Genomic DNA, 26,022 nt, shown 5'->3' with positions numbered 1-26,022 from the left:
CACACCAGGAAGATTTTCTTTTTTTTTCTTTCTTTTTTTTTTTTTTATTTGCTACAAACTGCATTGTCTTATTTGGGGAGTATGTTCACAATTGAGAAAGAATTGCCTTTATTAACAAATCAAAAGGTTGTGCTGTCAAAACTGAAATCGTTCTACCTTTTTATGTGCAAATTAGAGCTTCTGTCAAACCTTCAGCCATGGTGCATTTAATTTGTGGAAATATAAAAATATCTGGCTTAATATTAAAATATTCTGCATGAGGAAGGAAATATTTGAAGTGATGCATTGCAGGCAAAATTCTTGAAAAATCAGATTTGAAAGAAATAAAGTGGTGCTTTAAGAGAATTTATTTTCTCTACTTTTGCCAGAGTTCAGAGTAGTCCTTAGAAGTGTGTTGAAGTTATACAGGTGTCTGAATATCTGGCTGGATCATGGCCTTTGGGAGTGAACCAAGCTAAATCTGAGTGTGTCCAGGGCAGGGGACCTACATCCGCTGGGTTTTTCCTTAGGAAAGGGTCACAAGATGTTTATTTCTTTTAATTAATGGCAAAGTTACTGAGAAACTTTTCAGTCAATTCGTTAAAGTTGAGGTAAAAAACAAAAAGCAATTATTGGTGTCAGCATGGTAACTTGTGTTTTGGAAGGTATTTGTAGAGAGGATAAAATTCTGATTATCTGAAGCTGGGCCATGGTTCTATATTTAAGCTTCCAAATAAAGAGCTGTGTGCTCAGCAAGGTGAGGCACTGATGGACTGAACCTGAGCTCCTTCCAGCACAAACAGTTTGGGTTTGAGCCTGAGGCATCCCACACTCACCCTGAGCCTGGAGCTGCTGCTTCCCTTCTGCTCTTTGAAGGAACTTGTCCTACTATTGGCCTGGTTTTGCTGGGAGAACAAGGAAAACCCTGCAGAACCCCCTTTTCAGTGTGCTCAGTGTCTTTAGCTGCATTCTGGCTTATTAGGGCTTTTTTGTAGCATTCCCAGCAGGCTACTTCGTGTTGAATTCCCAGCTCTCCTGTGACCCAGGAGCCTTTCCCATGGCTCTTTGGGAGGTGGGTCCTGTCCAGGCAGCCTGTGTTTGCCCAGCATTTTTTTCCAGTCACATATGAGAGTATCTCGTCCTGTCTTTGGGGAGGTTTTAATGGGGCTCAGTCCATTTCACCTCATTTTTTCCAAGGCCTGAACCAGGAACTTTTGCTCTTCTGCAGAATTGAGAGGCGTGGCTGTTCCTTGAGGAGCAGCTTCACTCCCTGAAGTGCCACTGCCATTATCCCATGGAAAAGGCCACTGGAGCACTGCATTAGTGATGCCCGTGGCCAGGCTGGGACCCCATGGAATCCCAGGGCAGGTGTTGTTTCCAGTGAAGGAGCCCTCCTCACTGCACCAGTAGGGTCACAACCACCCACTTCTGTGCAGAGGGTGCAGAAAATATTCAGTGAATTGCTGTCAACTGTCAGAAGTTCCTTTTGGGGGTGAATTATTGTCTGCAGGCATCCAGAGCACTTGGTCCCCTATGACTTTAATGCCAATGCTGTCAGCAATGCAGAATTCCAGCATCCAGGGTTTTACATTTAGTTCTGGCTCATCTCTCCAAGGGGGTTCCTACAGGCTGAATGTGCAGTGCACTGCATGTGAAGGTGTTTATTAGGCCATTAGCCATAATTAATGGCAAGGCAGCTACTGAGGCTGTGGGCTGTCCCAGGCTTTGCCCACATTCTCTTTTCATACCCACACCCCAGCATGAAATATATGATGTTCACATTCAGCCTCTCACCATTAGAGACCAACAAAGTGGTTTGGGTTGAGATCTCCTCTTTCAGGCCATAAACATATGATCCAGCCACCCCATAAAGTACATTGCTCCAGCTTTCCATGAATTCTCAGGCATAGCTGTGGCACGCAGTGGGGTTTGGGTCTGGTTCCTCCAGCTGGAGAAATCCTGCCCAGCACAGCTCCAAGGCACAGTGTGAAACAGGCACTGGAGCTTCACCCAAACTGGTGAGTTTTGCCTCTGCTGCAGTCACAACTTCCATTATTTTTCTACAATGGTGGATACTGTGCTGTCCCCCTGCTTCCATGCTGGGATTCAGGGACAAAGCTCTCTGAATGCCACAGTTTGCTGTGGTGGGAGGTGCAGGATGGAGGTGAGGGCACTGGTGAACAGGGCACTTCCCTGGCAACTCCTCCACTGCCAGGAGTGCTGCAGCCTCGTGCACTTGATCCTTTAATTGGCCCAAGTGCAGGCTGGACAGCTCTCTCTTTATTATTGTTATTATTATGCAATCAGACACTACTTACCTTCAGAATGTGCTGGAGATGCACTATTTACACAGAAACCATGTACACCGAGAGCCATCTTCTCCATGGTGATTGCAGATAATGTGGAAAGCTCTGCTTTAATTCATTAGTAGAGCAAAAGACACAGGATTATTTGGTATAAATCACAGCACTTCAAAATGCATATATTTTCATAATACTCTACATCTACCACTTGGGCTGGTAACTCAAGCTTTGCTGTAGTGCTGTCATCTTAAAATTGGGGTGGTGTCATTTTTTCACTGGAACAAGCCAACCTGGAAGCTCATTAAGTGTGGGTTTTGTGGTGAGTGACCATTGTGCAGTGTTTGTAAAACTGCTCAGGGCTCGGGAGGATCCCTGGCACCTCCAGAGCCCTCAGTGTGAAGGGCTTGGGGAACCACCAAGCTGAAAACTTGTTTTCATACAATGGTTTGGGCTGGATGGGAACCTTGATGATCATCCATTCCACCCCCCAAAAAAGGCACAACTCAGGGGAAAAAAGAAATTAAAATAATTTTGTTTCTTGGTTTGAAAAAGAACCACTGAGTTAATTTTAATGAGTTCATTTTATTTAGGAGTAAAGTATCTTTTAGTATTTCTTTTGGACAAAATTTTGTGCTGCATATACTCAATGTTGTTTTCTGACAAGGTGAGTAAGCCAAACTCCTCAGATTAGCATTTCTTATTTCATATCCATTCCTTTGCTGCCTTATCAGGACCATCCTTGGGCTGCACTGACCTGGGCATGACTTCATCCAGGCCAGTGCTGGATGAGCCTCCCAAGATTCTTGCCACTAATATTCACACAAACATCCAGCTCCATGCTGTGAAAATCTCTGAGTTTAAACCCAGCTTTAAAGACAGTTTCAAAAACTCTTTCGAACCAATGATAACTTTTGGCAAATCCTTATCATTTCCAATCCTTATCATTCCAATAATTTCCAGATTTTTTCCTAAAAATGCAGATGGCAATTTCTGACACCCATTTACAATTTTTTCACCCATCCATCACGTGCACATAGACCTCACCACCCTCACAGCAAGGCTTGTTCACTGGAGGCAGGATTTAAAATGTCCCTGCTTAAGTGATTAAATTTACCTTACGCTCCTGAGACCACCATGTGGGGTTTATCCTTTTCTCCTTTCACCACTCATCTCTCTGGGACTTTGCTGGGCACTGTGGGGTGTTTGCCCACCTCTGGAAATCAGCTGTATAATTGACATGGCTAACTTCAATTGCTTAGTGACCAGGGCTTTTCTTTTAGTACAATCGATTAAAATGTTCCAGTTGTTACCTGAAAATCTTCCTTGGCCCATCCTGGGAAAAGGAAATGTGGTCAGACAAACTTTTCCCTCAGTTCCCAGCTTCTCCCACCTCTAAGCCTGAGGTTGCTCATGTACCTGATTTCCCAACTCAATCCCTCTAATCAGTTACATATTTTAAAATAATTGTCTGAAAAAATGGACAGAAATTGTGAGGATCATTACCAGTGAGAAGCTGCTTTCACTGCTGCCATCCCCCCATATGTGTATTGGCTTCTCTGTCTTAACACCTGAAATGTTTGGGAAAAAATTTAAATGTGGCCAATGACCACATTTAATGCAGGAGCTTTGGCAGCTCTGTCATGTTTCCTTCTTGTGCTGACCTGGAGAAGAGGATTTTTTTTTCTTATCTGATGAAACGGTTGTCTGTCATGATGTGGTTATTGCAGCACAAAATATTGCTTAAAACTTGACCCTGAGCAAATGTTGTACAAGGACAGTTTACCCCAGAATTCCAAAGGAGGTGAAATCCTCCTCATGCTCTCCAAAGGGGAAAGCTGCTTGGGGTAAATAAAACTGAGGTGAGTCTTAAAATCCATCATGGAGCCTCAATTCTACATGCAGTGTGTCTGATCCTGGCTGAAGCCACTCTGCTCCTAGTGTTACTCCACTGTACTTGGAGGTTAACATGGATTAACATGGATCTTCATTGATGTGCAAGTCAGAAATTTAAAAATTACACGTAATAATCATTGTGTGTTGCTTGAAAAACATTCAAGGTACTTTCAGCCTTACCAAATGATGCTGTTCAATGACTGTTGCCAACCAGAAAGAGGAATAATTTCTAATTAATTAGGACATTCACAAATTTCCCATCCCTTCCATTCACACTGTCTATGAACAGACTGTGATTTTTAAATTTTTTTTTTTCCATTAGACATAATTATTCCCAAAGTCTTTTGTGGAGGGAAGATAACTTCTCCTACCTCTGAGACATGGTGTTTGTGAAGCAGACAAGGTGCTGTGCTCACACACTGCTTAGTGGGGCTGGTTCTTTTCCCTGATTGAATGGATGTGACCTAGGGAAGTGTCTCCATTTAAGTTAGTTGAGTTGTGTTATTTGTTCAGAACTTCTCTCTGCAAATAGTTCAAGTGTTCTGGTTCACTCACTGTTAGATCGGCTGGAGGTAGCAAATGCAACCCCTGGCCTGCTGAAACGCACAGGAAATATTTCATATGGCAGTGCAGAACTTTATTCTTCCAAAATGCAGACTCCTTAGGTAAGGGCTTAACTATAAAATATTTACTCTGCTGAGTCCCTCATCTGCCACTGCTTGTGGGCCCTTTATGAGCAGTTACCTGAGCTCCTCCCCACCACTGCAAACAGGAACCTTCACTCTGGTAACTTTTTTAAGAGCTGTAGTAAGAAAAAAAAAAAAAAAGAATGTAAAGAACTGCTGTCCAAGTCCTTTAAAAGTCGAGTGCATGAGGCAGCCCTACTCCCCTGGCCAAAGGGAGGGCTGGGTGGTTTGTTTTTCAGTGAGACACAAAGCCAAGAGGGCTCTGTTTTCACATGCTAATGAAGCCCAAGGTGACAGGAGTTTGGCAGAGCCTGATCCCAGCAGCTGCGGGCCAGGATGGAACTGGCCAGGGCATTACATTGAAGCATCACTGAACACAAACCTTCAGCTTGCTCCTAAAACTTCATCAGAAATTCATCTAGTGCCAAATGCCCTTGCCACAGGCCAGTTTTTTGGCAAAGTGTTTTTCAGATTAAGCGATAAATATTTTGGTGATCGTTTGCTTTCTTTCCAGAAATACTTTGGAGGTACTAAAAGTCTCCAAAATGTGCCCAGTGAGCTTTCAGGGTGAACCATCAATAAAAGGTGCACCCACCCACCAGAGATGCATTTCAGAGCACGTGTGCTGTACCTCATTAGGAATTTACCTGTACTTCAGAAAAGAAAACTAAGAAAAAAGGTCGGATCAAATTATAAATTTTTAAAGCAAATTTTTGAATTTCAGCTCGTGTGCCAACCTCACCCCCCTGAATAACACAACAGCTGCCCCACATCCAAGTCAGTGGGGCTGCTCTGAATCTCAGTTTGGGGGTGCTCTGACCATTCAGGTGCCACAGGAGCAATGGCTCTGTCCCAGGAGTGCCACTCGCTGCACTGGGCATGGGAAGATGTGCCCACAAAAATCTCCTGCAAAGTAAAACCAAACAGAAAGCCCAACCTCTGCCAGACCAGGTGATTTATTTACTTTCAGGTGAAGCACGGCTGTTCTTTGCCACTTCTTTCTGGACAGAATTCAGCTCTTCATTTTAACAGAAAACGTTGGAAATAAAACATTTTCAGGTGAGGGGAGAAGTTCCGAGTTCCTTAAAATTACTGTGAAATCGATAAGTAAACAAACACAGGGTGTTGTATTCAGTCACCTCCCTTTCCTTTTTTCCCTGAGAAAGCCATTTCCAGCTGGATTTCCCCCAAGATGTTAATATTGTGCTAGGTTTAATGCTGACTGAAGCAAGGTAGCAAGTGGTTATTGCAGGCCTGACATGCCTGTTCTGCCAGGGAACAGCATGAGCTTTCAACTCAGAAAACAAGGTGAACTTTGTTGGGTCATCAATCTGCTTTTGCCTGCCTTGGCCAGGTATGTGCTCACAACGAGGATGACTTAATTCAGGATTGGTTTATTTGTACTTTCCTTAGTCAAGGCCTGAGTGAAAAGGGTGGAAAGTGTTCAACCCCAAGGTTTTTTGTTTTTTTTCTGGAAAACAAATTCTTCTTTTGAAGAACTGGTCTGAAGTTTGCAGTAGTAGCTTTGTAGGCAGTTTGCCTGCTCACAGAGCTGATGTTCTTGATTGTGAAACAAGAAGCTGGAACAACAGGGCCAGGCAAAGGCAACCTTTCCATTTTCTGGTTCCTAGAGTGCGCTTGCAAAGGAGAAACACTTTAGTTGTTCCTCTTCAGCACAAATTCCTGTTCCATCTCCTTCATTCCTCAGATCTAGTCCATCATATCAGAGGCAGGAATACAGCTCTGTCTCTCTGTAATGTGACACAGCATCAGCACTGAAAATGGGCTTTAAATGGTTCCCTATGTTGATTTAGTTGAATTTTGCCTGAGAAATAATATGCAAATTAAAGCATTATTCACAAAGGTGTGCACCATACTTAAAAAATAGACCTTTAATGCTCAGGGTACAACATTGCTGTTTTCTGTTTTAAATCCTTCATCAGCTCCGTTTCCCCTGGTTTTCTTTCTTTAAGCCTGATGCTGCTCCTAGGATGTGTGTGCTTGTATTTGTGTGCGTGTGTAGGCCCATGATTGTTTCTACTGCTAAAGCTGGCAACGTAGCTACTGTTTTCCAAGCTCAGTTTCTATTTTGGCAAAGCATGGGTATTTGGGGATATGAAAACTGCTCAGCCGCCTCAAGGAAAAAAAATTCCATAGGTTTTTGTTTCCATACTTTCCAGTTTTCCACTCATCAGTTGCAGCCTCATGTTGAAAAATGTCTTTCAGTGTCGGAATTTCTGAAGAGCAAAGCCCAGCAGTGGGGAGCAAGTTCGCTCTGTCTGAGCAGGACTGGCTGCTAATAAGGGAATAAATAACAAATAACACATGCAGATGAATATTAACTAATACCAAAGCACACCTACCCCTCTGAATTGCTTTCTCTGTTCACATTCTTGCCATTTGAGCAGCAGGGCAGCACCAGCTCTCCTCACATATTGCAGCCTGAGAAAACAGCTCCAAAGGGCCAAAAGAAGCAAATAAAATGTATTTGTTATTATGGCTGACCTTAGGCAGGCAGTATGTGGAGCTGCGGGAATCATTCACGGAATCTCTGATTATAAGTATGGTGATAACTGGTAAGACTGTGCTGAACTACTGTGAAACAATTCAGGTAGTCAGCAAACAGGGCTAATTGCTAGTTTGGGGGAGATTATGGGTAATTTACTGCCCACTGAGGGCTTCTACCTAAAAATAAGCTTTTTTTTTTTTTCTCCCGTTGGACAGCACTTGCATGTTAATGTAGAATTCCTGATGCAATTACATGTGAAGAGGACATTCAGATGCACTTCCATAAATGCCCTTCTGCTTCTCAATTACATTAACTGTCTTTGTAGATCCTTTGATAGAAACCATATTCTTCACTTTTTTTTAAATAGCGAACAGGCGCTGAGCTAGACTTTGCTGTTATCCAAGATGTCCCGATCAAAGGGCTGAGGGTAACACAATAAACACAAGGAAAGAAACTCCTGGTGGTTTCCAACACAAACGAACGGGAAAGTGTCAAGTGAGCAGCTACTGACAATTCCAGCCCCGAAACCAAATGTTCGTGTGTGAAACTCCACCTTTGAGGAGCAAGAACAAATACCCACAGAGTGTTTTGGCTATAATTACTTCATTTAAGGGGAAAAAGAAAAAAGTGCTGAATTCAGTTTGCTAAAGTCAAGACATTAATATTTTTGGCATGTAAAGATGTAAACCAAATGTTTAAATGAAATGTCATCCCCTGGGTTCACTTTTGCCCACTGAACTGCGGTGCAAACCCTCCACAGACCTTCATACAATACACATTTTTCAGTTCATTGAAGAAGGCCCCTGCTGCTTCTCAAGGAAAACTAACTTGCAGAAGCAAAATAAATACTGGCGTGGCAGTGCAGCAGCGGAGCCTCGGAGCACAGATGTGCAGCACTGCCGGCTTTTCCATCAGATAAGGAGCATCCAGACATAATCACTCCAGTGTCTGGGACACGGCGCACGCTGCGGCGCTGCCCAAGTATGGCCTGACCGACACATGCGGGCTGTGCTGCAGAACAGCCCTGTTATGTCTGTGGCCAAATGTTTGTGTAATCTAGCCCGGGCTTTGAAATAGCCTCAGAAATCGGGGCACACATGGGGCGTTGTGAGGAGCTGTCAGGGATGGACCTGCTGCACGGGGACCTTGGCAGCCTTGGCTGGGAACTGGGAAGCTTCTGGTGGCTGCCCATCCAACCAGCAGGCTGCTCCTGGAGAAAAGATATATAGATATAGAGATACAGATATACACATGTGAGGGCCAGCAAGGTGATCAGAGGGGTGGAGCTATGAGGAAAGGCTGAGGGAATTGGGATTGTGCAGCCTGGAAAAGAGAAGGCTTTGGAGTCACCTCATTGCCTTCCAGTACCTGAAGGGAGCCTGCAACAGAACATGGAGAGAGTATTTCCAAGGGCCTGGCACGACAGGACAAGGGGGAATGGCTTCAAATGGAGAGAAGGTTTAAATTGCCTACTAGGAAAAAAAGTCTTCCCTGTGAGGGTGGGGAGGCCCTGGCACAGGGTGCCCAGAGAAGCTGTGGCTGTCCCATCCCTGGCAGTGTCCAAGGCCAGGCTGGATGGGGCTTGGAGCAACCTGGGAGAGTGGAAGGTGTCCCTGCCCATGGTGGAGGTGGAAGCTTGAGATGAGCTTTAAGTTCCCTTCCAACCCAATCCATTTTGTGATATAAATGTGTTTTTATATCTATATATGCACACACACATATATATATTTTTTTTTTTGCTTAATTGTGTGCCCTGTCCCTAACTGCACTGTGGCATACAAAGGGTTACTGCTGGCTGCTTTTAGACAAGACTCCTCTAAAAAAAGAAAAAAAAAGTAAATGTAACCCTACAGAAATACAGCTCCCTGGGCCTGTGGTAGTTCCTATTAAGATATACAAAGTATCTCAGCAAGGGAAAATTTAACTTACATACAACACATGATTTTAAGTAAAGAAATATTGATGGAGTGGGGGGGGGGGGGGACAAGTATTTTTTTAGCTCTAATTTATGGCTGAGCAGCTTCATTTTAGGTACTTCATGGGAATATTTTAAACCAAGCCTGCATAATATTAAAATAAGTTAAAATGTATGTAAAATTTATGAGAGCATGTCAGGTGCAATGCTTGATAAAGTAAGTTTAATGCTTCAGAATTTTTTTCTTCAGGCAGAGAAAGCTGAATCCTGCAATTCTAGGTTACAGTATAATTTTAGAAACTCTTTTCCATTATACCATTCTTTTATTAATGAGATCCAACCCAATTTAACAAAAAGAGGTAAATTCCTAAAGAGTTTGTGGAAAGTCCTCAGCAGGTTGGAAGCAGGGAGTGTGTGATAAAAGGGAGTATTCTCCTGTTCATAGGCTCTATTCCATTTTACAAAAACACAGAGGAAATCAATTCACAACAAACTTTCCAAGGGTGCCTCTCCAGTGCGGTTTTCCTCCTGGAAATGCCGCCTGGCTCCGTGAGCAAACAAAAGCTTTGGCAGTTGACAGGGGCTGTACATCACTTTGAAAACTCTTCATTTACCGGGGGTGTGTCACGTTGCTTCATTGTGTGACACTCCCAATTATCGTGACAGAGCTAAATGACAAAGTACTGTCACCCCACTGCAAATCCAGAGCAGCTTCTTTCCATTTTTCTGCCTGGTCATGGGAACGTCGCTGAGCCGGTACAAAGGAGCGGCAGGAGCTGCAAACAGGGGCTGCAATGGCTGCAAACTGCTCTGCTCTGCTCTATTAAAAATTCAGCTCCTTGGCAATATTAAATCTGAATTTACTTCCATCAAACAGAAACTTAGCATATCTCATTCTTCTATTATAAAATATTGACATCAGGAATAGTGAATCCTGAAATGAAGATTATAGATGAAAACTATGTGCTTGGTAATTATCATTTTTTTCTTTGTTATTATTCCTTTCCTCTGAGGATTGCACAGGCTGTTGCAAACAGTAATGAAGTTAGCATGCAATGCCAATGCAAAGTGTGCTGCAAAGTTATTCCTTCCCTCATTATGGATGAGGCAGGCGAGACAGCGGGAGGAGGGACATTTCCCCAGCCAGACCCGCACACGGGCGGGACAGCCCCCGCCTCACGTCTTAATCAGCATCCCTGGTGGGGAGACCCTCAGTGCCATCTTGTTTCTGTCTCCTTTTGTTCTGCCTTTTCCTTGGGTTTTTTAGGTCTGTACTGGAGCTCAGACCTATTAATATCAATGATGCTTTTTTTGTCACAAACCAAGCAGCTGGTTCACAAATCCTTTCACTGCCCTGTCTTGTAACGCTCTCGAATAACCAGAGCACTGGAAAACACAGTTCCAGGTGTGGAAACGTCCAAGCCCTCATCCCAATAGCCCTTCTTGAGGCCTAACAGCACAGTGTGAAGAGATCAACGTGTTGGCCAGGCTGCATTGGGATAACCCTTTGGTTCCTGCCTGTGGAGACAGCCCCTGCCTCGAGATGGCTTCCACCACAAGAGCCATGGCAACAGTCCCTGAAATTCCCACCTGGTCAATGAACCTGGTCCTGGCTAGTGCCTCTCTCCAAGGTGACCACGCTGAGAGGTCCCCCTTGGTGGGATGGGGTTGTTTGAGGGCCTCCTCCACATCCTCTTGAATCCTCCTTGTGGCCTGCAGATGTTCTTGAGGAGTGTGATGATGTATCCCAGGTGCGACATCGGATACCGAGTCTGTCTCATGTGCTTCCTACAAAAATCAATCCAAGTCAATAAAGTGCCCACCCTCCTCCCACAGTGCTTGCAGAGGTTCAAAGAGGACCAATTACTCTTAAGGTGGAATTGTCAGTTGTCAGATGAGAACAGAGAAGTTGAAGCATTATGTATAGGAACAGATTTATTTAGAGGACTTGAAGAATTTGTTTTGCTATCAACAGGTCTATGAGAAGTACTTTTATAGTGAAGTCTAGTAGAAACTGATACCTTGCAAAATGATAGGAGGTGTTGTTTGGGTGGGTTTTATTTTCCCTTTTCTCCTCTCGGCACCAGTCAAACTCAGAGCTGCCCCCTAAGGCAGGTAAACTCACACCCCAGCTCAAGGCAGCCATGGCAGTAAAGCTCCTGACCTTGAAGGCATTTGGTCCCAATCCTTCTTGCCAAACACATCTCCTTTCTGGTTCCCATTTCCCCATGCTTCATTTATATATAATATATAAATATCTTTGTCACACACTCAGTTTTTTGTGTTTGGTTCCAAAACTGAGAACCCTGCCAGTCTCCAAGTCTAAAGCTTCATGTGAACCTCTCTGTCCCTGACAAGCCCACAGCACACAAATACCACAGCATATTATCATCACACAAGATGTTAAAGTTTAACAGTTCTCATCCCAGAATACCAAACCCCTCTGCTAGCACTCCCAACAAATCAATATGCATTATTATTACATGCTCAGATACTACATCAGATTTCTGCTCATGCCAAAATTTCAGCTAGCTGTTCCCTGGAGTATTTATGCTTGTGTACTGTATTTAACAACAGCCCATTCAAAATGCTCACAGCTCCTAGGAATGAAATGCACATAATTTAGGAATAGCTGTCTGGCTATTCAGGCACCATGCTGTGTCAAGGGAAAATTAAATCTCTGACTCTCCCCCTCTTCTAAAACAAACCTGTACTTTGCATCGTATTTTGGGGAGCTGCACGGAAGTTTCATAAAGACCAAGTGGCCTTGGCTCTTTTTTTCCTGTTTAATGGCAGTGCCTCCCCATTAATGCTCCAAAATGATACAGTAGTTTTTTAAAAAAAAGCTCTCAGCATGCAGGCATTGTACCACATTAAGAAATCAGGATTTTCTAGGCACTGCACAGCATTAATTACACTGAGCATGCTGCAAATTTAAATTAAATGATATGCCATGTTCTGTTGTAAATATCAAAATGGATTGCAGATAGAACCCTATATTGGCATTTGTGCACTGAACAGGATCAGAAAATCTCTATGATATATAATTTCTTTTTTATTTTAAGCATACATGATGCAAATGTGCTTTTTATTTTCAGGAGTACCTAAGAGCAAACACACATACAGGTTAGAACTTGTCTGTACTGAAAAAAACCCCCAAACAAACTCTGTCTCAATAATAACAGAACAAAAAAAGCCCTCTTTGCCTTCACTTCCTTTCCAGCATTAAATAATAAAATATGCTTCTCTTCCCCCCCTACAAGTATTTACAATGTAGGGACTGGAGGGCACTGAGACAAAAATGGGGAATACGAGGGGCTGGAGAAGGGCAGCAGGAGGACACGTGGGTTGGAGTACCAGGAGCCCATGGAAGCAAATGCTGTGGGGCTTCAAGTCACCCAAGCAAGGAAGGGCTGCTCTTCCAGCTGGCATTTCAGACAGGAGCAGAGCGAGAGGTGAGCTGGGACTGTCTCGACTCTGTGGTCATGAGGGAAGCCTGATTTGGTGATGCCATGGGAAGAAGTGTGTGAAGAGAATATAAACAATAAACAAAAGGTCTGACAGTATTTGTATTTTTCTTGGCACTGCTATTTTGCAGTTTTATACTATCAGGTTGAATGGTCACAATCTCAGCAGCCTCTGCCCTGTACAACTGCATGAGGAATATTTCCAGTGTAATTTCACATATTTTTGTGTGAATAAATACTAGACAAATATTTTACAACTTTGCACATCAGGGAAAGGATAGCATTTCGTTAATTCTATAGAAAAGGCCTTAAAAAAATCATCTGTATTTTTCAGGGCTTATTTAAGGTCTTGATGAAATGTTGAGCACTGAGCTGAGACCCACAGGTGAGTACCAGCCTGAACTGGCACAAGGCATGAAGGAGACACAGCAAAAAATGTGGGCAAGGACATGCAGAGCCACTGACATTTCTTCAAACCCAGCATCCCCATGTTCTTCCTAAATTATCTTTTCTGTGTCTTTTGCTCCTAGGCCTTGCTTTCCTGTCCCATTTTGCAGCAATCCTGTGTGTGGGAGAAGTACAACTGTGGGACGCCTGATGAAAAGAGGAGGTTGAACAACTGGCCTTCAGCTCTGTCACCTTCTTTCAGTGCTTGCAAAAAACAAAAACAAAAACAAAACAAAAAACAAGACAAAAAAATCTAAGCCAAAGATAGTTTATGTGCAGCTCAGGAAGCTCTCAGCAATGAGTGTGTCTGTGATTTAATAACAGATCTACCCAAAATGACACTTCTTCTAATATTCACAGAGAAAAAGAAGGCAGAGCAGCACACAAGGCACTGCTATTGCAGCAACAAACAGCCAAACTACCAGGTATTTATTTTTCAATGTACACAGTTATTGGGGGAGAATAAAAATTATTCTTTGACACTCTGACAGAACCATAGAAAGCCTTGTGCTTCCCCTACTCCCAATGGTCCTGACAAGAAACACCTCACAAATTCTAATATATAGAGAGAATAGAAATAAATACTTTAACTACACAGCATCGGGTTTCAAATGGCTTCCTGAATCAGAAAGTGCTGCTAGTCCATCTTCCTTATTTCCACACTCTGTAATGGTGGCTCTCCAAAAGTCAAAGTGAGATGGATACTACGAGGATCACAGACACTACACTGGGAAACCAAGCATCAGTGGGTACATCCAGATTTATGGTAGGTGATGGCAGTAAAGTGAAGTAAACCTGTTTGCACAGTCTGTATTGTTGGCCATTACTGTGTATTTGCCCTTTTTTCTTGCTTAGCTGAGGCTGGAAGAATGGAAAATTGTACCTTCTCTACAGTATTAGGAGACACTTTCTGATCGTAAGGTCAATCAGACTGGTTTAGCTGCTTGAGGTATTTATGGCACAATCACTCAGTGTCTTTAAGGAAAGGTTAGATACATTTATGGGAAAGGTATTTTGCAGAAGCTTTCCTGCTTCATAGAGGTCTTGGACAAAATGACCCAGGAGGCCCCTTCCAAGTCTATCAAATGTGGTTTCCTGATTGATGCTGTTTCCCCCCAAAGTCTTTTGAAAACACAAAGCACTGTTATAAAATTTAATATGATACACTATATAACTTTAACACAATGCCATTTTCTTATAGGAAATGGTTAGCTGTTAGCACAGGAGCCTCGTGCAAGAGGAAGAAAAGTAGAGAAAAAGAAATTGCAGTGCAGTTTCTCTGCCGAGGGATATTGACTATAACATTTACTCTGTGTCTGAGCATGGACTCTCAGCTGTGCAGGGGGACACCAAGCCAGGGAAGGACATAAGGAACCCAGGCTGTGGAATTTATTATTTATTTCTCCAGAAAAGCCTGACGAGGCCTGAGGTAATTTTCTATGCTGTGCAATAATCATTCCCTCAGTGCTGGGAAGCAAATGGACACCCAGCTCTCCTTGTAAATCACTGCCTGGTGCTGTATCCGCTGGGCCCGAGGCAGAGGGACCAGGAGAGTCCCAGCCCTCCTGCACAGCCACAGGGCCCGAGCTCAGGTGTGTCCTGCACCAGCTGCACCACTGAGGACAGCCCACAATGAGAAGAGCCTGTTCTGTAACTCATCACTCTCTGCCATAGCTCTGTCCTGGCCTGCTGCCATCCCAGCAGCACCGCGGAGCAGGCAGAGCAAATCCCTGAAAACTGCGAGCGCCAAAAACTGCACTTCTAAAAAAGGGCAGCAGCACCCCTGGGAACGTGTTTGTCTGCTGACTAAAGACTCTGCAAGAGCTTGGGCCACATCTCCCTTCTCTGAGTACAAGATTGTTTGTCAGGCAGAATGCTCTCCAGGTCTTCTATGCTTCCACCAAACCATTCAGTAAAAGGATAATATTTTCCTCCCTACTATACTTCCCTTTCTTTTTTTTTGTTTTAATTTGCTGAATGTTTCCTAAATTGACTTTTTCTTCCCCTTTGATACCATTAACATATTTAAAAATTAAAGTCATGCAATGATTTAAAAACAACAAAAAAACCCAACCAGATTCTCTGGGCCATCTGGTTGAAATGCTCTGGTCAGCCTCCACTGCTCTGTAGTAAGTTTTAATTTTAGATTCTCACAAGAAAAAAAAAATCAACCAAACAAAAAAACCGATACAAAACCCAGAATTTTATTGGAGTTTGCTCTCAAAATCATTTTATACTAACCTTTTTATTTTCACTCCAGCTGATTTAGTTAAAGGCCAAACTCTTCTTCCAAAAATCAGCTCCCAGCCCCCATCTTCTTGGGATAGCCCTGACAGGAAATAACAACATCCATACACAGACACTCCAAAGCCTTTTGAAGTCTCACAAATGTGAGCTGTTCCCTTTTGCAGAGCAGGCTGGGATTAACTCTTTTATTAACCTTATAACCTCATCCATGAGAAAAAAAAATAGCCAATCTTTTTTTCTTTTTTCTTTTTTTTTAAATTTGGAAGTCTGCAACCCTCTCTACCTAAATATTTGTGAGTTCACCCTACAGACAGGAGCAAAAAAGCCCATGGAAGGCCCCCTCTCCCTGAGAAGCTCCCCAAAGCCCCTCTTGGGCTCTCCCATTATGTTGCACTGTGTCAAAGTTTGTGTTTTCACCTTTACAGGAGGGTTGTGACTCTCTATATTGGTGGGAGCAGACAACAAATTTTTGCTCCTTTTCAACATGTTGCATCAATGTATTTTCCTGATTCCCGTGTCAAAAAAGCGACTTTTAGCAGAATGAAAAATCTGACCTGGGTGTAATCCTGACAGTGCTCCAATTGCTCATCCTTAGCTTCATCCCTGCACTGCAGTGCAGAGTAAGAGGCTCACGTTGGAATAGCTCTTCTCACCAGAGTCAAAATGGTAAAAATTGGCTCAGAGAATGACATGAGCAGAAATTTCAAAGGCAGGAAAATTTATCTCCTGCTCTTTGTCTTCCACTATGGTACACTGTAGTGGTTGGAAGATTTAACTTCCAAGCATCCCATCTATATAAATCCTAGTGGACAACAACTCCCCAGCTTCTTGTTTTTAGGATGTTGAGCTCAGCAGCTGGAATCTGCCAGGGAATGATGGTCAAGATAAGGATGGAGACAAACTTTCCTGTAGCCTTCAGGTGTTGGTCGGAGAGTCAGGATTAGGGAACAGCCAAAGCCAGAGCTGTGTGTGTTCCACGAGGTCACGGCTCTTTGGTGTGAGGACCATGGGTTTGGGCCAGCCCTGCCTCTGCTCAGCTCAGCTCAGCCCATTAACTGCTCTGATCAGACAGCCCCTCTTGGGCTTTCTGCTTTTGAAAGATTCACACTCCAGTTGAAAGCTCCACTTCAGCTTTTCGGAGGCTGAGACACTTAAAAATCTCCGATGGGAAGGACAAGTGAGGAAGGCAGGATCTCTCTCCCTTCCAAAGGCATTCAAATACCACTTGGATGAGGAGTTTCCAGCTGCTTTGCTGGATAAACACACACATCACAGTTCTAAAGGGCAGGGGTGCCCTTCACACCAACAGGCAGAGAAAAGAGGCAGTGGGAAGAGCAAGAGGCATCAGAATAAAAAAGGCAGGATCCAACTGAAATTTTACCTTCTTTGATTTTTTGAAAATGGGAAAAGCCATTTGGGATCAGGAATTTCCAGACTGGGCTGTATGCACCATTAATTGTTCCATGAAGCAGAGCTGGTCTGCTATTGTTGCATCCTCCAAAACCAGCTGTTACTATGAGCTCTTTGGGGCTCAGGAACTTCATTTCCCAGTTTTCACTTAGTACTTCAGTAATCATATATAAATAATAGTAATGATAATCATAACAATACCTGGCTTGCCATTATGTTGTATGCAGTCTTTGTGATGCCTCTCTCACGATAAAATCTGTGTATTAAACACTTTAATTGAAACTCTTAATAAAACACAGATATTTTTACTTGTGCTGTTATATCCACATAATGATCACAAAGCACTTTACAGAATCAACTGAAAGTAGCCAGTCTGATCCTTCTATAGAGGATTTTGTGCATCTCAGCAGTGCATAACAATGCTGCTGTGTAGACAATTAATTGTCAAACATGCCATGTTTGGGGTTTGTCCTGGCTGAGCAGCATCCAAAAGCTGGGGTTTATCCTTCAGATGGGTGTGAAAGTCTCTAAAGCCACCACAAATAACAAGAGGGACTGGATGGTCTTACTGCTTAGAACAGGCTGTGATGTCTCATTATTAATGTTCCTTGGGTCAGAAGGAAAAAAGGAAAAAGGTTATAATTTTCCTGGTTTAGGAAAAAAGCCATGGAAGTCTTGGAGCTGAATACTGAGCAGTCTCCATGGGGTCACTGCAAGGGGACAAGGCAAATCCTGGCCCTGCAAATGTTCATGGTAAATGGTGCCTCCCGAGGTCTGGGAGGGTCTCCAGCTTTGGGCCTTGTAGCAGGTACTTCTGGAGCTGGGAGACAGTGAAGGGCTTTGTTCCCTCCTGTATAATTGATAAATTACCATTGCTAGTACTAAACAATACAACTGAGCACAGAATGGAAACACGCTAATGCCTTACCCAGCTCCTGCAATTCCGCTCGTGTGCTCACACTGTTCTTAAATGTGCTATGTATTTGTTTGATGAAACAATAAGTTTTAGAAAAGAGAAAAATAAGAACTTCAAAGATAATAAAAACCTTGACTACATACTTTACCACAGGCAGCTGTGAATAAGCTTCAGTACTCTTTATTTTTAACATTTCAGATATGTAATTTAATGCAGGTCTAATGACAGTCTCGAACATACTGCTTTAATCGAAATTGTTCGAGCTCTGTTCTGTGACAAGGGCTCACAAGATACCAGCAGGGTTGTCCATTTTCCCCACTTCTGTAGGGAAAAGAAAAGGGAGGGGAGGGGGACACTCTTGAACTTATGTTGCTATTGATGTGTAATATACAATAAAAAAACAGTTAAATTTCAATTACCCACAGGTAATTATAATTTTATTGTTTGACTGTACTATGGGGATTTTTGTAATTCCCAAGACTAATAATTTTCTATAATTTTACAGGTTGTCAAATAAACTATTAAAGATTATCTTTGAAAAGGATTCTGCAATTGTAAGGACATATCATACTGTTCCTGTACATTATTAGTAATTAGAGATCCCTGGATAGTGAAATATCCACACTATATGCTAGCTGCTGGATACCATATTTTCTCACAGCCTCCTGTAATCTTGAACCAAAGCTTTCAAACTTCTCAGCCATTGTAGCCTGAGTCACGTCCAAACTTTTATTAATATTCACTGAGCACTCATTAAGCAATTCTGGTGCGTTCGATACGTTCAACCTGTGCTTCCTGACAGGGAAAAGCAAAGGCTCCCAGCTCCATCCCGGAGCAGTGGAAACAAACACAAAAGGGCTCATTCTCAACTGTTCTCTGAAGAGGATATAGGGAACAAGCAACGTTTATACCAGCACAGAAGACATGTATCTGTGTGTCTGTGACACTGCCTTTTGACAATGATGTGGCTTGCACAGCAAGATGGAGTTGTGCTTCCTGATTTCATCCTAAAAATATGCAAGGATGCAGATGTGCTGGGGATCAGCATCAGATGTCCACAAAGAGGGGAATGGCATGGGCGGGGTCTCCAGCCCACAAGAAGCAGATGAATTTGGGGTACTTCCTCCTGCTCATCAGCAAGTCCCCCAGATTTACTGGGGTGTGGGCGAGGAACTCCCCAGGCCAGTAGAGACCAACATCAGCACAGCTGAGCAAGCAGAAGCAGCTTCTCCCAGGTAATCTGGGAGAAGCCAGAGGCCACCAAAGCAGCATGTGCTGGGTGACAGTATCCCTTACCTCACAGCCTTGCGGAGTGCAGTCCTGAGGAGAAGCAGAGCAGGGATGAGCTGAGAGGAGGAGCAGCCCCTGAAGCGTTGCAGGAGCAGCTGGCACAGCCTGTGAGGGCAGCGAGCTGGGGTTCAGCAGCTGAGAGATGGCTGAGCTCTCGCCTGCAGAGCCATCAAAGGCACCATTCTTAGCTGGCAGCATTGTTTATTGCAGCTGCCCCAGGAGATCATCATTATTTGTTTTATCGGCCTCTTGGATGGCTGTGTGGTGAGGGCTCTGTGCAGGGGGATCTTCACTGCATTCAGAGCAGTCTCAGGACATGGAGACCTTCAGGACTCCACTCCTACGGCCCCAGCCTGTGGAACACCAAGCAGGAGCAGCATCTCAGGGCTCTGGACAGGGAGGGGCTTGCCCTGCTCCTGGTGCCAGGAAGCCTCTGTGGCAGCTGCAGCGCTCAGCAAGGGGCCTGGTGAGGGATTTCCCTCACACCAGGGAGTGGAGGGTGGATTGTGTTGGTTTTACAGCTCTGGAGCTGGTGGAGCAGTATAAAGATACGGGAGCACAGGGAAGGATTAAGGCCAATGGGCTGCAGCTCCCTGCCTTCCTCCAGAGACAACTTGGAGCCATCAAAGGCACTAAATCTGAGGAGTCACTGTGGATACACACACTGAGCTCTCTTTTCCGAGGCCTGGTGGCCTTGCTGTCCCGAGCTCCTCCTGCACCTATGGGAAGGTGTGGGAAGGACAGCTGATAATCTGCAGGGCTCTCCCATCAGTGCCACTCCCTGCTCCTGACCGGCTCTCTGCCTACTAACCCAGCTCAATGAGACTGAACCCATTACTCCCGATGATTGGCACTTACAATAAACAGAGGGAAAATCCAGAGCCCACAGAGAAGGCTCAATATGCTTCTGGGTAACAGACAGCACGATATACAAACACAGAGCCCTCTTTCTCCTTAATTCTGGTCTGTGCTTTTCATGCTTAACACATTCCTTGTTGCAGGGAGAACACGTTCTGACAATTGAATAGTGAAAGCAATTAGAAAGAGAATTAATTGATAAAATTAAAGCCCTGCTTTCCTTATGTTTGTCATATGACTACAAATATTGTCACTCCCATTAATATTAATTAATATAATTATCAATGTTTCTAATCCCTACACATTTTGTTGAAAAGTTACTCTTAGCTCAAGAATATAATTGTTAAGTCGTGGAAATGTTAAGTAGCAGCTAAGCAAGTCCAAAGAATTAATAGCAAACTGTAGTTTATCCAGGGATTAGACTTTTAGCAATACATAATCACCTCTTCATGTGTTCATCCACATAAAATACCTTCCATCCCTCACTACACTTCTGCCTACTTGTCCTTGCAGTGCTGAGTTTTCAAGAAATAAAAAAAAAGATAGTAAGTAAATATTCTGTGCAGTTGCACACTGTTCTTCAAGGTAAGTCACTGCACCAAGAGTTCTGTGCCCACAGCTGAGAGCAATGTCAAGGTCAATTATCTCAGGATACTTTTGTGATCAGAATAATCTGTGTAACACTGCAAATCCTTTGTTTTGGAGTCGAGCGAAGAATTCCTCTCTCTCCCAGCTTCCCCGGGCACGGTCTCTCAGTTGGAATGTCACAGATTACTGCAATAATCTAAAGGACTGCCCTGCCATGCCGCTGCCAGCTGAGCAGCTCCTCCTGCCAGGTACCACCAGCGCTGCGAGGGCACAGGGATTGGAGCAGAGCCTTCCCTGCCGCCTGCCCGGTTCCTCGACAGACCCAGCAATTCCTGCCTGGCAGAGCAGGCAGCAGTGCTGGGTGCAGCAGTGCTGGGTGCAGCAGTGCTGGGTGCAGCAGTGCTGGGTGCAGCATTCATCAGCTCTTTTGGAAAACAGCCAAAGTGCTTTAAAGGCCTTTGCTGTAGGGTAGAGGGCTTTTTCTGCTGAAGAGAATAATGTAATCATTTCGCTATTAATTTTTAATTGTATGTTGCTCTGCATTATTACCAATCTATACTGATTTTCCTGAGAGGAATGAGGATGCTGTGCAAGTGGTTTCTGGTAGGAATGCTGTTGGGCCATGCTGGAAAAGAAGTGACAGAAAAAAGCTGTTCTTCAAAGTTACTGCAGTCACCTGCTGTTGTCTGTTCCTACAAGGTATCACATTAAATACTTACAAAATGTATGAGCTTAAGAAGATTCATGGAGGACTGCCACAGTTTTCCCTGGTGTCAGGTGTTTTTCTTTGCTTGTTTTTGTGGGGGGTTGTTTCTTTTCTTTTTTTTTTTAATGACCACCTTTTGTAAGGAAAAATTACTTCTGAGAATTTTTTTGCAAGCAAATAAAACGCACTGATGTGGATGAAATCAGCAGCAAGAGTAAGAAATACATTAATTCTTCTCAGAAGACAATCTTTGTCAAAAATGCTAAGATGCAGCCCACTGATACAGTTACACTTTCTGGTAGAAACCTGATTGTATCACTCACTTGTGCCCACTCACAAATCCTTCATTTCATCTACGAGAAAACTGCCCATGAGGGGACAGGAAATCTTTAATCTGCTTTTCTCCATTTCTTCAAATATCTGGTTCTTATCAACGCGCATCGAACATGAGCGACACAAAAACCTCATGTCCTGCACTTCATAAAACAAATGCAAACAAAGCACAGACATGTCTCTAGTGTGAGATGGATTGAGCACAACAAAGTATGGCAGGGCAGCAAGGATGCAAAAGCACTTCTGAAAAGGCAGCACTGGCTGCAAATTCAGGAAGAAGAGATCAATTAGACCAAGAAACAAGTTATGGAGAAAAATCTGCACTTTGCTACTGACCTAAGTATCAGGAGGAGGGTAAAAGGGGCCCTTCATCTGTTCCCCTCAGTATTTGAATATTATCCTTTGCAAAGAAAAATCATGTTTTAGTTTTTTTTTTCTCTGGAATCCCTAATATTAATTATGTATTTCAATAGACTACTATTTGTATTATACAATTTCCTATAATAAATATGATAAATATTTAATATAACTATATATTAATGCATCAATAAAATAAGCATGTAAAAATATATACTTAGTTATCTTAAATAGCCATACACTGCTACTTATTAAAAATTATTCTATTTTTGGGCAGATATTCAAGGTTAACTGTAATTTTTTTGACAGCTGGGAAATTCTGGTGAGAATTTGCAAAGTTTGCACCTAGTTCAGTTGAATTAGCTTCAAAATAGAGAAATGGATGATTTGATAAAGAAGAATTAGACACATTAAACTTTCAGTTAAAAAAAATACCCAGAAATTTTCTACCTAGTCAGTTCCAAACTGCAGTTTTAGTCCTGGCATAAACCCATGATAATCAGTGAAAAATGTGCTTTTGTCTTCCCCATATCCAGTGCTGCAGGATCTCCTGGGGTGATTCAGGAAAGCTCTGAAACATTCACAGTAAGTCCAATAAGCACTTTCCCAAATAGCGATTCTTTCCTGAGCTGGGGCCAAAATAGGTCAAGTAAAGGGAAAACCAAAAATGCAGACTATGAAGCAACCTGCCCATAGTTCCCCAGCAAATCAGAGATTAAACCTCTTTTACAGTAGCCTTTTCTGGGGGACTGCATTTATGATTCCAGGAATAAGTTTAATCAAGGTTTATTACTGCAAAACTTAATATACAGTATATTATAAATTTTAATTATGCTGTTGCTTCACAGCTTTGAAAAAATAACCCAAAACCGACTGAATTTGCAGTCACCTTTGGTAGCGAGGTTCTGGTCCTCTGCCTATTTGAGATATTTCTTTCCATCTCCTGCACCATCATGTTTCAGTTCCTGAGAGCTGTAGATATTTATTCAGTGCCCTTCTATCTTGGCCATCACAAATAGCTCTCTGATAACAAATCACACTCTGAGCATCATTTGCTACCAGAAAGGCTCCTCCAGAAGCACATGCTCTGTGATACAGGATATCCCCTGCTTTGCTGTGAATGCCATAAAGAGTTTCACAAAATCAGCTTCCTTGCATTGAGAGGGTAAGAATTCATCATCTTAGTAGTTTTACCACTTCTTACTGCCTGTTTAGGCTTCATACTTAGTCCCTGCTCCCTGGCTCTTCAAATGAATGCTGCTACTTAAACACAGAGAACGATATGTGCTTAGTGAGAGATTCAAGGATTTCAGCTATCAATGGAGGTTTAATTATGTGCTGGTGGATGCTCAGGTACTATAACGATGGCTGTTGTATAAATTGCACAAAGCCAGCACAGAAGAGACCACTCACAGCTCATCCTACACTCTGCTCCTGCAATTTAGACAAAATAAAATGTGATGCACGGTATTAACTTGCTGCTTCTTGCCTATGTCATAACCCATCATGTAACGTGATGTTATTGCATGTCGTGTCATGGGTAACATGATGCAACACAGTGTCACACTTCAGGAAATATTACTGAGCAAGGACTGATTCTTGTTAGCAGTTCAGAATGCGAGCCTCTGATCCAAACATATTGTGGCTGTGGCTGATGGGAAGGCATCAAACTGAGAGCTACGTTGGGCAAATGTTTTTCTTCTCTGGCTTGGCCAGCAGATGTCCATTTGTCAGGTTTGGGTTCAATTGAGATTTCTTTGTCACCAGCACTTTCTCTTGTAAAAGAAATAGCAATTTTATGGCAAGCCAAATACTGAAAAGAAAAGCCCTTAGAAATACATAATAAATGTATATTAGCGAGACAGAAAATTGGAAAATGGCCACCTGCCAGCAACCACATAAATTTTGGAGGCAATGCATTTTTCTGCCATTATGCATTATCACAGGAATTGCAAATATTTATTAAAAGTATTAAAATGGTGAGAATGTTAAATGTTTCCTTCAGTAGTGGAAATTCGCAGTGCCACATGGAAGATAGGATATTCTGATACAATGTTTATTAAAATGACTTCATTTTATTAGGCTGTCGTACACAATAAATGTGCAGGTACAGTTAACAAAAGATCTATTGTGGATACGGGAGATTTGTGAGTAACACTTCAAAAAAATAATCTCTTCTGAACTCTATTCATATAAAAAGCATGCTACAAACTTTCATTAACTTCCTTAGAACCAATTATTTTCCGAGCTTATTTTCTTTTTCTGCCATCCCCCTGTATTTTGTTAGTCAATTTGTTTGCTCACGTTTTAATGCTTAACAGGATTAAATGCAGTTTATCTTTAATTTATATACAAGTAAGCCGAGTGTATATGTGGAGCAGGCAACAAAATATGACGATTATTTTGGGGTTCATTTACAGGTCTAAACATGAATGACTGTAATATATTGGGACCTCAGTATCTTTTCATCCATAAACAAAACATTATTAAAAGATCGGTGGGAGCTCCATAATATTGATTGAGAAGAAAATCACATTCGGTTTTGCCCACATTTTCTGCTGGGATTAATCACAGTTATTTTGTTTGCAAGGTTTTGTTGCAGCAAGATACAGACTCAGGCACACCCTGACAGGGTAACTTTGCTGGGCTTTGAGTCCCTTCCAGCAGCCCCTGAGCACTGACGGGGACAGTGACATAATCCCTGCATTAACAGGAATCAGCAGTGAAAGGAAGGCGGGTGGCTCTTGCTTCACAACTGAAAGTGTCCTCAAAGTGGCTTCTAAAAGTCTTTTTTTTTTTTTTTTTTAATTTAAGAAATGAAAAAAAGAGAAATAAGGAACCAGTACTGAGGTTTTTTTTCTTACACAAGTGTTCCTCAATTCCTTACAGTCCATTAAGGAAGAGGTGGGATTGGAGTCTATGTTGTAGGCAGGGGGTGAATAGATCAAAGTTACAAGACCTCAGATTTATGGAGAGTCTTATGCAAGGAAAAACCTGCCTCTGGAAGATAAAATTTCAGAAATAAAGGATTTTTCTCTCTGATTTTATATGGTGCAGTTTTATTCCTTTCTGACAAACACGGAGTGGTGGTGGGGGGAGTAACTTCCATGAAAAAAAGGCTTTGCCTTGATCCAGACAGTCTGTGTGGATTTGTGGAATATCAGAGGTGGTGCATGGGATTTAACACAAAGGGTGTATGTTGGAGAGAGACCTCGGCCACCTCACAGGCAGAGGCAGAGCCTGTGCTGCCTTTAGAGGGGCAGGTGTGGCATCCTCTCACTGCTGCAGAGTCAGAAACCAGGGCTGGCACTGGCTCTGTCCAAAGCATTTGTGGGATTCAGCCAGCGTAAAAAGAGGAGTCAGCACTTCAAGCAATGCAAACCCATTTGCTTGGCCAACCTTATTTAATATGAAGCATGTTTTATCTTGATTTAGGTGGTTGTTGTTCTTTAATTAAAGAAATTATGGGAGGTCATTCTCATTAGTTTAGAAGAGTCCTCACAGAAGGGGTTTGCACTGATTTAACCTCAGGGTAAACTGGCACAACTTTTGCATGTAAATAGGATTTAACACTGGACACTTTGTGCGTAATCCAGCTCTTCACTCATGACATTCAAGGAATACTTGGAATACTGACTGAAATAAAAAGATAATGATGATAAGCTGGGGTCTAACCGTGAAATTTGTCAAATGATCTGCGATGGCAGCCCGGAGCTTCTGCAGCAGCGGGGAGGGGACACCACAGGGCTTTCTGCTGGGGGCAGCTCTGCCTGTCCCTGCACAGTGACACGAAGAGATTGGACTCAAATCCCACTGCTCAGTCTGGCCAGATGGAGAACGAGCTGAGGGGCACAGAAACTGGGCAGCAAGAGGGGAGGGCAAGGTCCTTCCCCAGCGGCCAAGGAAGCCGTGCCCTGGGGCTGGAGCATGGCACAGGTGCGTGGCGGCAGCGGGGCCACCACTGCCATGGAAAAGATTTGCCGTGAAAGGAAAGAAGAAAAAAAGGGAAAAAAGCAGCGGCATGAGAAGTGCCAACTGAATGGCGCTGTCTTTAATTGGTACCACCAAGGGCTTTGTGCGGTCAGCACGCTTTTCATGTTTATAATAGAATCCCCAAA

The 26,022-nt window shown here is 43.0% G+C and overlaps 1 protein-coding gene and 2 long non-coding RNA genes across 9 annotated transcripts in view; 1 reads left to right on the top strand and 2 right to left on the bottom strand.

The window, feature by feature from the left end:
• The window catches only part of LOC148224150 (uncharacterized), a 444,317-nt gene extending 419,371 nt beyond the window's left edge, over nt 1–24,946 (top strand). For 4 of the 7 annotated variants that reach the window (XR_015802075.1, XR_015802070.1, XR_015802074.1 and 1 more), the window contains 2 exons: nt 13,087–13,137; nt 13,283–24,946. The gene's annotated coding sequence lies outside the window, so the exon portion shown is untranslated. The remainder of the gene's footprint in view (nt 1–13,086; nt 13,138–13,282) is intronic. The other 3 variants (XR_015802071.1, XM_088160764.1, XR_015802073.1) reach the window with 2 other exon arrangements.
• On the bottom strand, nt 2,845–8,241 carry LOC148224151 (uncharacterized). Its single transcript, XR_015802077.1, has 2 exons — nt 4,920–8,241; nt 2,845–3,615 (listed from the first exon to the last, which is right to left on the bottom strand). It is a non-coding gene; the product is annotated as an uncharacterized LOC148224151 (long non-coding RNA).
• The window catches only part of LOC148224149 (uncharacterized), a 39,373-nt gene continuing 23,712 nt past the window's right edge, over nt 10,362–26,022 (bottom strand). Inside the window, exon 3 of the long non-coding RNA XR_015802076.1 lies at nt 10,362–11,073. This is a non-coding gene — a long non-coding RNA (uncharacterized LOC148224149). The remainder of the gene's footprint in view (nt 11,074–26,022) is intronic.

The sequence above is a fragment of the Sturnus vulgaris genome, chromosome 3, assembly GCF_052056855.1.
Source record: "Sturnus vulgaris isolate bStuVul1 chromosome 3, bStuVul1.hap1, whole genome shotgun sequence".
Lineage (NCBI taxonomy): Eukaryota > Metazoa > Chordata > Aves > Passeriformes > Sturnidae > Sturnus > Sturnus vulgaris.
Note: the sequence above shows the minus strand (reverse complement) of the source record. Positions and strands in the feature narration are given on the sequence as shown.